Raw genomic sequence first — 11848 nt, 5'->3', positions numbered from 1 at the left:
TTCGAATCCTGCCTCGGGCACGGATGTTTGTGATGTCCTTAGGTTAGTTAGGTTTAAGTAGTTCTAAGTTCTAGGGGACTGATGACCTCAGCAGTTAAGTGCCATAGTGCTCAGAGCCATTGGAATAACCGATAGTAAAATGGCCGGCACGAGTGTGGGTGCGGAAATACATGTTGCCTTGGCCGCTAGATGTCACAAACTATCACTACCGAAGACATTTAGCGCTGTTTTCAAACTTTCTATGCTGGAAAATGAGAGTGGGCCTTATTAGGAACCGGGCCTTCTTTGATACGTGTACCTTATATTGAGTAAATTCGAACTGCTATCTCTGCTTTAGATTTGGATGCAATGGACTATATTTTAGAAGGAATGAAGACAGATAGCTTGAGTGTGATGTTTCCCCCGAAACCCACCATACGTCTGTAATTAGACGGACTGGTCTCTAAGATTGAAGGTATATGGTTTGCAGACAAGAAACGTAACTTGGGAAAATTGTTCTTGTTACCGGAGGCGGCAGACAACAAGGGAATAAAGAAATGGGTCCCGTGCTGTCGAATGAGAGGGGTTGTTTTTTCTGTAGGAAGCGGAACACTTTGTACATGAATGTCCGGTAAGGTGCGATGGGCGTCCGAACAGGTGAACCGCGCATGGCTCCATTGGCACCAAAGCATTGTGACGGTAATGAATCAGTCCCTTCCTTTCTTTGCGCCAAGTTAAATCACCAGCAGGTACCTTACTTGGTTCTGGAAGCAGTCTTTCATTATCTGATTTCACTTGATATATGAGGTGCATTCTGTATGTAAGCTTCCTCCCTCACGAACTATGGCTCATAAATGTATTGCCAATGGCAGATGTTGCCTCTGGTGGGCTTTTTTCGGTGAAGTCTTTGTGTTGAAGTTTTTCCAGGCCCACGGAGCTCATCGTAGTTAAGGGTTCATTTGCTAAATGGGATTGGTTCTGAACTATGCTAATAGGTGTTTTTCCTTCAAATTTTTTCCTGGAAGGAAGTCTCATTCGTGTTCTTGACAATGGGTATCAGGGGTCAAGGGCTCTGTGGTGCTAGGTACAGGAATTAGGTAAGTCACTTGGATGCAAGTGAAGTTAAGGAGTTACTAGAGGTGCTCGGTCGATTCAAAGACGTCTTAAATGAGAAATTGGGGGACATGGATAGGGTTAAATATAAAATAAGCTTGACCGATGACATACCTGTCTGACAACTACACTCCTGGAAATTGAAATAAGAACACCGTGAATTCATTGTCCCAGGAAGGGGAAACTTTATTGACACATTCCTGGGGTCAGATACATCACATGATCACACTGACAGAACCACAGGCACATAGACACAGGCAACGGAGCATGCACAATGTCGGCACTAGTACAGCAGCAATGCAGGCTGCTATTCTCCCATGGAGACGATCGTAGAGATGCTGGATGTAGTCCTGTGGAACGGCTTGCCATGCCATTTCCACCTGGCGCCTCAGTTGGACCAGCGTTCGTGCTGGACGTGCAGACCGCGTGAGACGACGCTTCATCCAGTCCCAAACATGCTCAATGGGGGACAGATCCGGAGATCTTGCTGGCCAGGGTAGTTGACTTACACCTTCTAGAGCACGTTGGGTGGCACGGGATACATGCGGACGTGCATTGTCCTGTTGGAACAGCAAGTTCCCTTGCCGGTCTAGGAATGGTAGAACGATGGGTTCGATGACGGTTTGGATGTACCGTGCACTATTCAGTGTCCCCTCGACGATCACCAGTGGTGTACGGCCAGTGTAGGAGATCGCTCCCCACACCATGATGCCGGGTGTTGGCCCTGTGTGCCTCGGTCGTATGCAGTCCTGATTGTGGCGCTCACCTGCACGGCGCCAAACACGCATACGACCATCATTGGCACCAAGGCAGAAGCGACTCTCATCGCTGAAGACGACACGTCTCCAGTCGTCCCTCCATTCACGCCTGTCGCGACACCACTGGAGGCGGGCTGCACGATGTTGGGGCGTGAGCGGAAGACGGCCTAACGGTGTGCGGGACCGTAGCCCAGCTTCATGGAGACGGTTGCGAATGGTCCTCGCCGATACCCCAGGACCAACAGTGTCCCTAATTTGCTGGGAAGTGGCGGTGCGGTCCCCTACGGCACTGCGTAGGATCCTACGGTCTTGGCGTGCATCCGTGCGTCGCTGCGGTCCGGTCCCAGGTCGACGGGCACGTGCACCTTCCGCCGACCACTGGCGACAACATCGATGTACTGTGGAGACCTCACGCCCCACGTGTTGAGCAATTCGGCGGTACGTCCACCCGGCCTCCCGCATGCCCACTATACGCCCTCGCTCAAAGTCCGTCAACTGCACATACGGTTCACGTCCACGCTGTCGCGGCATGCTACCAGTGTTAAAGACTGCGATGGAGCTCCGTATGCCACGGCAAACTGGCTGACACTGACGGCGGCGGTGCACAAATGCTGCGCAGCTAGCGCCATTCGACGGCCAACACCGCGGTTCCTGGTGTGTCCGCTGTGCCGTGCGTGTGATCATTGCTTGTACAGCCGTCTCGCAGTGTCCGGAGCAAGTATGGTGGGTCTGACACACCGGTGTCAATGTGTTCTTTTTTCCATTTCCAGGAGTGTATCTTATAGGCTTCATGTCCCAAGATCAAAGCTTTGAGCGACTCATGAGTAACATGCTCCGCAATGCTTTTAAAAGTCCATGTTATTCACCATATGCCTCCCCGATGTTTCTGGTCCCCAAATATCAAGGGGCCGGTTTCCGCCCGATAGTGAACTGTAGAGCTCTTAATCAGAAGGCGATTTTAGAGTTAGTGCCGCTACTGAATCTACACAATTGTTTCACTTAGTTTCCTGCTGAACGATGGTTCACTGTCATAGTTGTAAACCAGACACTTCAACACTCTCCGCCCACCGAAGATTGGAAGCATGTAAACGCTTTTTGCACCATCTTCAATATTTATGTGTTTCACAGAGTTCCTTTGTGGTTATTCACGCAACCATCCGTTTTGTTGCGACTTTTAGATGATATAAAGTTTAAAATCGTGTACACTTATTTGGACGATGTGGTTATGTGCATAATGAACTTCCAAGGGCAGATCCATCATCTGGAACAGATCTTAATCCGCTTCCAGATCACCGGTTTCACTATTAAGCCATCCGAGTTTCATCTTGCCCCCCAAACAAATATCCTTTTTGGGGCAAATGGTATCAACCGATGGTGATCGGGAAACACGTGCGATATGCGTAGATTCACCCATCCCAAGAATAAGAAGGGAGTCACCCATCTTGTGGGTATGGCAAATTTACTCAGAGATTTCGTGCCTAACTTCACCCCACTGGCCGCCCCTTTGAAAAATTTATGTAAGAAGGAAGGAATTTTTCAGAGGAGGGAAAGTCAGCAGTCCGCTCTGGACGCCATTTAGGCGGCCCTCAGTAATCCATTGGCCATCCTGGACTTCGAGCAACCTTTCGTTGTTCCAATCGACGTTTCCAGTTCTGGGATTGCTGCTGATCTACTGCAAGAACAAGATGGTGGTTGTCGGCCATTGGCTTCCACCTCTAGAGCCCTCTCCCAAGCTGAGGTGAAGTACTCAATCTATGAAAGAGAGGCCCTGGCAGTGATGTTCGCCCTGAAAAAATTCACGTTTGAAGCACCGCCAATTCCCACTTGAGACTGACGAAGAACCCTTAAGCCGACTCCTCACCTGTCCCAAAAACAACAGGAAGAATTGCGCGCCGGACCGTACACATCTCTGCTTTTCGTTTCTGTGTGAAGCACATTAAGTGTTCGTACAATCACATACCGGGTTTAGTCGCATGTTTGAGGAGTGTGATAAAGAATACCGGGGATTGACGGTATTGTCGATACAGGTTGTTTTGGCCGTGTTAACAGGGAAAGAAACAGAGCCAGGACCCCTTAATTCAGCATATGAAACAAAAGCTCCTTCCCAGAGAGCAGGTGTCTGGGTATAGTCTAATAAAGGAATCGTATGCTATATGACCAAGCTTAGGATTTGTTTTCAGAATTTTCATCGTTCCTTAATTGGGGGTATCTCAATGCGCATAAAACGACTATGAAGGTTAAAGAGCAGTTGACATGGCCAAGGAAATGTGCAGCTTCAGATTAATCGGGTAGCGCGGGAAGTACAAGGCAGCGAAGCCAGATTTATCTCTCAGAAAGGTCTTCTGCAGCCCACGCGTGACGGCAATCCCATGGAGAAATTATTTAGTAAGTACGTCGGGCCGTTGCCATGGATTCGGGACGGCAACCGTTATATTTTCGTTTCTGTGGGTGTCTTTTCCAGATTTTTGTGACTCATACAGAGTCGCAGCCACTGCCACTTCAACCATCAGCCATTTGTCTAAAATCTTTTCCATCTTTGGCTCTCCCAGAACCTTTGCTAGTAACAATGATCCGGCAAATTTATGCATAGACTTCAAGAGGCTCTATTCTGAAAACGCATTTCACGACGATTCTGTACTGTCCCCAGCCTTCATTTGCGGAGAGGGTCAATATTCAACATTCAACTCACTCTGCACTGATAATATTCCATTCACGCATTCAGAACGAATGGAATACATCCTTCCCTTGACGGAATCTAGCATTTAACTCGATCCATTATGAAGTCATCAGGGCAACACCCACATCATCTATTTATACCTTTTTTCTTTGTCATCAGTCTACTGACTGGTTTGATGCGGCCCGCCACGAATTCCTTTCCTGTGCTAACCTCTTCATCTCAGAGTAGCACTTGCAACCTACGTCCTCAATTATTTGCTTGACGTATTCCAATCTCTGTCTTCCTCTACAGTTTTTGCCCTCTATAGCTCCCTCTAGTACCATGGAAGTCATTCCCTCATGTCTTAGCAGATGACCTATCATCCTGTCCCTTCTCCTTATCAGTGTTTTCCACATATTCCTTTCCTCTCTGATTCTGCGTAGAACCTCCTCATTCCTTACCTTATCAGTCCACCTAATTTTCAACATTCGTCTATAGCACCACATCTCAAATGCTTCGATTCTCTTCTGTTCCGGTTTTCCCACAGTCCATGTTTCACTACCATACAATGCTGTACTCCAGACGTACATCCTCAGAAATTTCTTTCTCAAATTAAGGCCGGTATTTGACACTAGTAGACTTCTCTTGGCCAGAAATGCCTTTTTTGCCATAGCGAGTCTGCTTTTGATGTCCTCCTTGCTCCGTCCGTCATTGGTTATTTTACTGCCTAGGTAGCAGAATTCCTTAACTTCATTGACTTCGTGACCATCAATCCTGACGTTAAGTCTCTCACTGTTCTCACTTCTACTACTTCTCATTACCTTCGTCCTTCTCCGATTTACTCTCAGACCCTACTGTGTACTCATTAGACTGTTCATTCCGTTCAGCAGATCACTTAATTCTTCTTCACTTTCACTCAGGATAGCAATGTCATCAGCGAATCGTATCATTGATATCCTTTCACCTTGTATTTTAAATCCACTCCTGAACCTTTCTTTTATTTCCATCATTGCTTCCTCGATGTACAGATTGAAGAGTAGGGGCGAAAGGCTACTGCCTTGTCTTACACCCTTCTTAATACCAGCACTTCGTTCTTGATTGTCCACTGTTATTATTCCCTCTTGGTTGTTGTACATAGTGTATATGACCCGTCTCTCCCTATAGCTTACCCCCACTTTTTTCAGAATCTCGAACAGCTTGCACCATTTTATATTGTCGAACGCTTTTTCCAGGTCGACAAATCCTATGAAAGTGTCTTGATTTTTCTTTAGCCTTGCTTCCATTATTAGCCGTAACGTCAGAATTGCCTCTCTCATCCCTTTACTTTTCCTAAAGCCAAACACATCGTCACCTTGCGCATTCTCAATTTTCTTTTCCATTCTTCTGTATATTATTCTTGTAAGCAGCTTCGATGCATGAGCTGTTAAGCTGATTGTGCGATAATTCTCGCACTTGTCAGCTCTTGCCGTCTTCGGAATTGTGTGGATGATGCTTTTCCGAAAGTCAGATGGTATATCGCCAGACTCATATATTCTACACACCAACGTGAATAGTCGTTTTGTTGCCACTTCCCCCAATGATTTTAGAAATTCTGCTGGAATGTTATCTATCCCTTCTGCCTTATTTGACCGTAAGTCCTCCAAAGGGTCTTTTAAATTCCGATTCTAATACTGGATCCCCTATCTCTTCTAAATCGACTCCTGTTTCTTCTTCTATCACATCAGACAAATCTTCCCCCTCATAGAGGCTTTCAATTTATTCTTTCCACCTATCTGCTCTCTCCTCTGCATTTAACAGTCGAATTCCCGTTGCACTCTTAATGTTACCACCGTTGCTTTTAATGTTACCAAAGGTTGTTTTGACTTTCCTGTATGCCGAGTCTGTCCTTCCAATAATCATACCATTTTCGATGTCTTCACATTTTTCCTGCAGCCGTTTCGTCTTAGCTTCCCTGCACTTCCTATTTATTTCATTCCTCAGCGACTTGTATTTCTGTATTCCTGATTTTCCCGGAACATGTTTGTACTTCCTCCTTTCATCAATCAACTGAAGTATTTCTTCTGTTACCCATGGTTTCTTCACAGCTACTTTCTTTGTACCTATGTTTTCCTTCCCAACTTCTGTGATGGCCCTTTTTAGAGATGTCCATTCCTCTTCAACTGTACTGCCTACTGCGCTATTCCTTATTGTTGTATCTATAGCGTTAGAGAACTTCAAACGTATCTCGTCATTCCTTAGTACTTCCGTTCCCCACTTCTTATTGATTCTTCCTGACTAATGTCTTGAACTTCAGCCTACTCTTCATCACTACTATATTGTGATCTGACTCTACATCTGCTCCTGGGTACGCCTTACAATCCAGTATCTGATTTCGGATCTCTGTCTGACCGTGATGTAATCTAGTTGAAATCTTCCCGTATCTCCCGGCCTTTTCCAAGTATACCTCCTCCTCTTGTGATTCTTGAACAGGATATTCGCTATTACTAGCTGAAACTTCTTACAGAACTCAATTAGTCTTTCTCCTCTTTCATTCCTTGTCCCAAGCCCATATTCTCCTGTAACCTTTTCTTCTTCCCCTACAACTGCATTCCAGTCGCCCATGACTATTAGATTTTCGTCCCTCTTTACATACTGCATTACCCTTTCAATATCCTCATACACTTTCTCTATCTGTTCATCTTCAGCTTGCGACGTCGGCATGTATACCTGAACTATCGTTGTCGGTGTTGGTCTGCTGTCGATTCTGATTAGAACAAGCCGGTCACTGAACTGTTCACAGTAACACACCCTCTGCCCTACCTTCCTATTCATAACGAATCCTACACCTGTTATACCATTTTCTGCTGCTGTTGATATTACCCGATACTCAAAAATGGTTCAAATGGCTCTGAGCACTATGGGACTTAACATCTATGGTCATCAGTCCCCTAGAACTTAGAACTACTTAAACCTAACTAACCTAAGGACAGCACACAACACCCAGCCATCACGAGGCAGAGAAAATCCCTGACCCCGCCGGGAATCGAACCCGGGAACCCGGGCGTGGGATACTCATCTGACCAGAAATCCTTGTCTTCCTTCCACTTCACTACACTGACCCCTACTATATCTAGATTGAGCCTTTGCATTTCCCTTTTCAGATTTTCTAGTTTCCCTATCACGTTCAAGCTTCTGACATTCCACACCCCGACTCGTAGAACGTTGTCCTTTCGTTGATTATTCAATCTTTTTCTCATGGTAACCTCCGCCTTGGCAGTCCCCTCCCGGAGATCCGACTGGGGGACTATTCCGGAATCTTTTGCAAATGGAGAGATCATCCTGACACTTCTTCAATTACAGGCCACATGTCCTGTGGATACACGTTATACCTACACGTTCAATTAGCCCTTGGCCAGTTTGTGGTCCGTGAACGATCTCCGGACAAAATCACTCCTGAAATTATGCAACAGAAGTGGAGGCGAATTAAGAACCACTCTGATCTTGCACACCGACGACAGGCACAGCGTCATCACAAGCGGCGGCATGCATTGAAGACAAAGGTCAGTAACAAAGCCTTCATCCGTTACTTTGGTGTACGAGAGCAGGGTGATGCCATTTCGCGCAAGTTGTCACGCTGTTTTGTGGAAAACAGTCAGTCTCCCGGTATGCAATCTCGTTACAGCAAGACATCAAGGGGGCACGTCACTCAGGAGAAAGATGGTATCTAACTTTTTTTTTCAAGTCCTTCACCAAGGATATGGACTTCCCTAGCCTGAAGTGGGGAAGGATGAGCCGTACTGGACCCCATCAATTTTGTTTGCCTGCAGTAGTCGGTATCTTGGTGTTCTAGAGGGCATGCACAGATAGCGGTGGGGAGTGCGGTCGAGCAGTCTCGGAGTGGCCAGTGGCTTAGTCGTTGAGTGATGGGTCTAGTAGGCATCAAGAAGTGAACTGTGATGGCGAGTGCATGGGCGGCAAGCCAGGGGCAGTTGCTGACATGAGGCTGACTTAGTGGATTTTGGACGACGGTTCAAACCCATGTCCAGCCATCCTGATTTAGGTTTTCCATGATTTCCCTACATCGCTTCAGGTAAATGCCAGGATGGACGCTTTCAAAGGGCACTGCCTACATCCTTCCCCATCCTTCCCTAATTCGATGGTCTGGTACCGAGCGCCACGGAATTTGAATCCGTGCCAGACGTCATGGACGTCGAAGACCCATAGAGGTCTCTGCACCATCGCGCCGTAAGCTGTGGCGGCGCGCGCCTCCTGGCCCGCTTTCAGAGTGAGGGCGCCACATGGGAACACGTGGTTCCAGCGGCCAAAAGCGGCGCCCCCGATAGCGTACTTAAGCGCCTGCCTCGCGCTCAGGCAGCTCTTCATGTCAGTGTATTCTTACCTCCATTTTCTCCCCTTACTCTTATGGTCCCCTTTTTTTATCGCCTTATACATGTCACATTTTATCCTTGTATTAGTTGTCATGTCACTCGGCTGAAGAGCGGCGGATTGTGCCGCTGACAGCCCTCCCCTGCTCATATTGGGCAGGGGAATGAAATCACAATGAAGAAAAGAAAAAAAGCTCAACCAGCGAGTCTAATCTCGAGTACGTCGGTTTACACCGCGCTTCGCGCTAGACAGCTTACTTCCTTGTCCTGTGTACGAGTGGACGTGTTTGTTTCCTTGTGACTCCGTTGTTCGATCTTGTTGTATTTGTTCCGTCCTTCGTTGATCGTATCCTTCCTCTCCCGTTGTGTTGTTGTTCGCGGGCCTCTCCGCGGGTCCTGCCGCGCTTTCCGTCATGGATACCCTGCGACCATCCTGGTCGCAGTTACAACAGATGGGATCGAAGACCTTGCTTTGTCCCTTCCCCCCCCCCCCCCCCAAAAAAAAATGGCTCTGAGGACTATGGGACTTAACATCTATGGATCTATGGTCATCAGTCCCCTAGAACTTACAACTACTTAAACCTAACTAACCTAAGGACATCACACAACACCCAGTCATCACGAGGCAGAGAAAATCCCCCTTCCCCCAAATCAACCAACTAGACAAGTGGATTTTGGGTGGTTAGCCGCCCTGGATTTTATACTGAGCCGTCTGCGTGGTTACTGGGCCGTGCCGTTTCGCTCTGTACGGTGCAACGCCTTTCTCTGATCCTTGTGAATACGTTTACAATCAATGTGCAAATAACTTGATTACAAGTAATGTGTAAAATGATTTTTAAAATAAGTGTTTGTTGTCATTTGTTATTTAATTGTGAAATGCGTTTAAAAAATTACTTTATATACTTGTTGCGACCTGACCATTCCATCTCACAGCTCATTATGCTGACGCCAAAGTGGCGTGACGTATCAATAGAAACGTCTTGTACAGTATACAAACTTCTTCCGGAATCTCATCCCGTACTCTTCTAAAACCAATACTCCTTCTCCTTCCCGTCGTACTAAAGCGCTAATTACATCTCTTCATTTCGTTGTTGGCATTTTATAGTTTACCTTGAAACAAACAGGTTTAAGTTAGCGTAACTGGCAGTAGTTTGCAGCACATATGTTAGAATGGGAATGGCATGCGAACGTGCATGCTTGCGCGCTTTGCTCTTTACTGAGCTGCGAAAGTGTAAGCTGTCAATAACTTTAAACCAAACCAAAACTGCCTGAATTTACGTAACACAAAAACTGAATCTGATTCAACACTATTGGTCTGAAATTGGCCCTGGTAATGAAGTAAAACTTGATCCATTTCAAGGTAGTGGTCCCTGTGCTTACTGAGTGCTACCCCTGGAATAATAAAATTTCTTACCTTTATCTAGGCAATGGTAATGCTTTTCGCACTGCTCTCTGTTTGTATTTTAAATTGTATAGTTACCATACAGCTATTGTGCACGGCTGTTGCTTAGCATACATTTTAATTACATCGAATATGACAGACAATAACGTCTTGTGCAAAATAGTTAACTAAAAACGACATGGATGTGGGAATTGGTATTGACTTGTGGTAAGTAATAATACGGCACTAACTTTCAAACTTGTATTTTGACTCTTTGAAAATTAATAATGCTCACAATTAACACATAATAAACTGATTATACGTTAACAATTAGCTTTACAAAATCATTGGATGTGAGTGCTATACATTGTTTCAGTCATCACTTATGAATATCCGCACTGCACTGATAACAAAACAACTTTCTTTACCTTAATTATTTTCAGTATTGTATCTTACAAATACAATCATTACTGCCCGTAACAAGTAAGTATATATCCAGTACACATGACATACAACACATCTTTACACTTTAGAGTCCTCCATACTTCTGTCTATCTGAAGTTACTCTAACTAACACGTCTTTACACTTGAGAGTCCTCCATACTTCTCCCTATCTACAGCTACCCAAACACATTAGCCGTAACAGAACCAGTGATCGCTATTGAGCAGTGACGCTACTGGTCTGGTTCAATGTCAAATTTTCTTACAAAATTTAAATTACTTGATGCTATGTGTATACTTTTCAACCTTTCTCATTTGTTGTTCTAACATTCCAAGTTCCAATCCTCAGGTGAGAAATTTGAGTCTTCTTCTTGTATAATCTCTCAGTGCCATTGTTTTCCTGGGATAGTGTCCACCCAGAGATCCGATTGTGAGCATATTAGTTCGGAATATTTCCTTTCAGAGACAGCCATTCCATGAATGGCTTTTACCAGTGAAACTAGGTAAACCACAAGGGACATTAATGCGGTGGTTTCCCCTTGTCTTCCGCATTATGTGATTTTGAATAGGTTCTTCCGCTTTTAGAAGCGATTTCTCATTTCAAGGGAATAAGGGTACTCTGCACTTCCACAGCTCGTCCACTTTCAAAGAGGTTGTTGCCATTTGGTGGAGGTGTACCACTTACACAGGTAGTCACTCGGTGTGTGGTCGCAGTGACCCGGAGGCCGATATATGTTCAAATAGTTTTTCAGTCCACTTCACAAGTCTGAGTGGCCCTTGCTCCCGGACCTTTCTATTACAGAAAAATTTCAAGTGGTCGCCGGGAATCAAACTCAGGACCACAGTGTTACTGGCCAAAAGCGCTAACCGCTATAGCGTTTCTACTCTTTTTTTAATGGCACTAGAGTCCTTATAGCTCATCCACTCACAAGAATTGCCTTCATTGGCATCAGCTTCTCCTGCCATTCTAGACCTTTCACAGTTATTTCACATAAGTTACTGAAAAGAAAATTGGGGTAAATCCATAATGCGTACAGAATACTCCCTACAAGTGGTTTGAGGTTATTGTAAGTAAAGATCGTGTTGAAATGAAAAAAAAATATTGCTTACATACCTGACTAAGCTGAATTCTTGATTATGCATAGCACTTCTATTC

This window comes from Schistocerca nitens, chromosome 1 (assembly GCF_023898315.1).
Source record: "Schistocerca nitens isolate TAMUIC-IGC-003100 chromosome 1, iqSchNite1.1, whole genome shotgun sequence".
NCBI classification, from domain to species: Eukaryota; Metazoa; Arthropoda; class Insecta; order Orthoptera; family Acrididae; genus Schistocerca; species Schistocerca nitens.
This window is presented reverse-complemented; position numbering follows the sequence as displayed.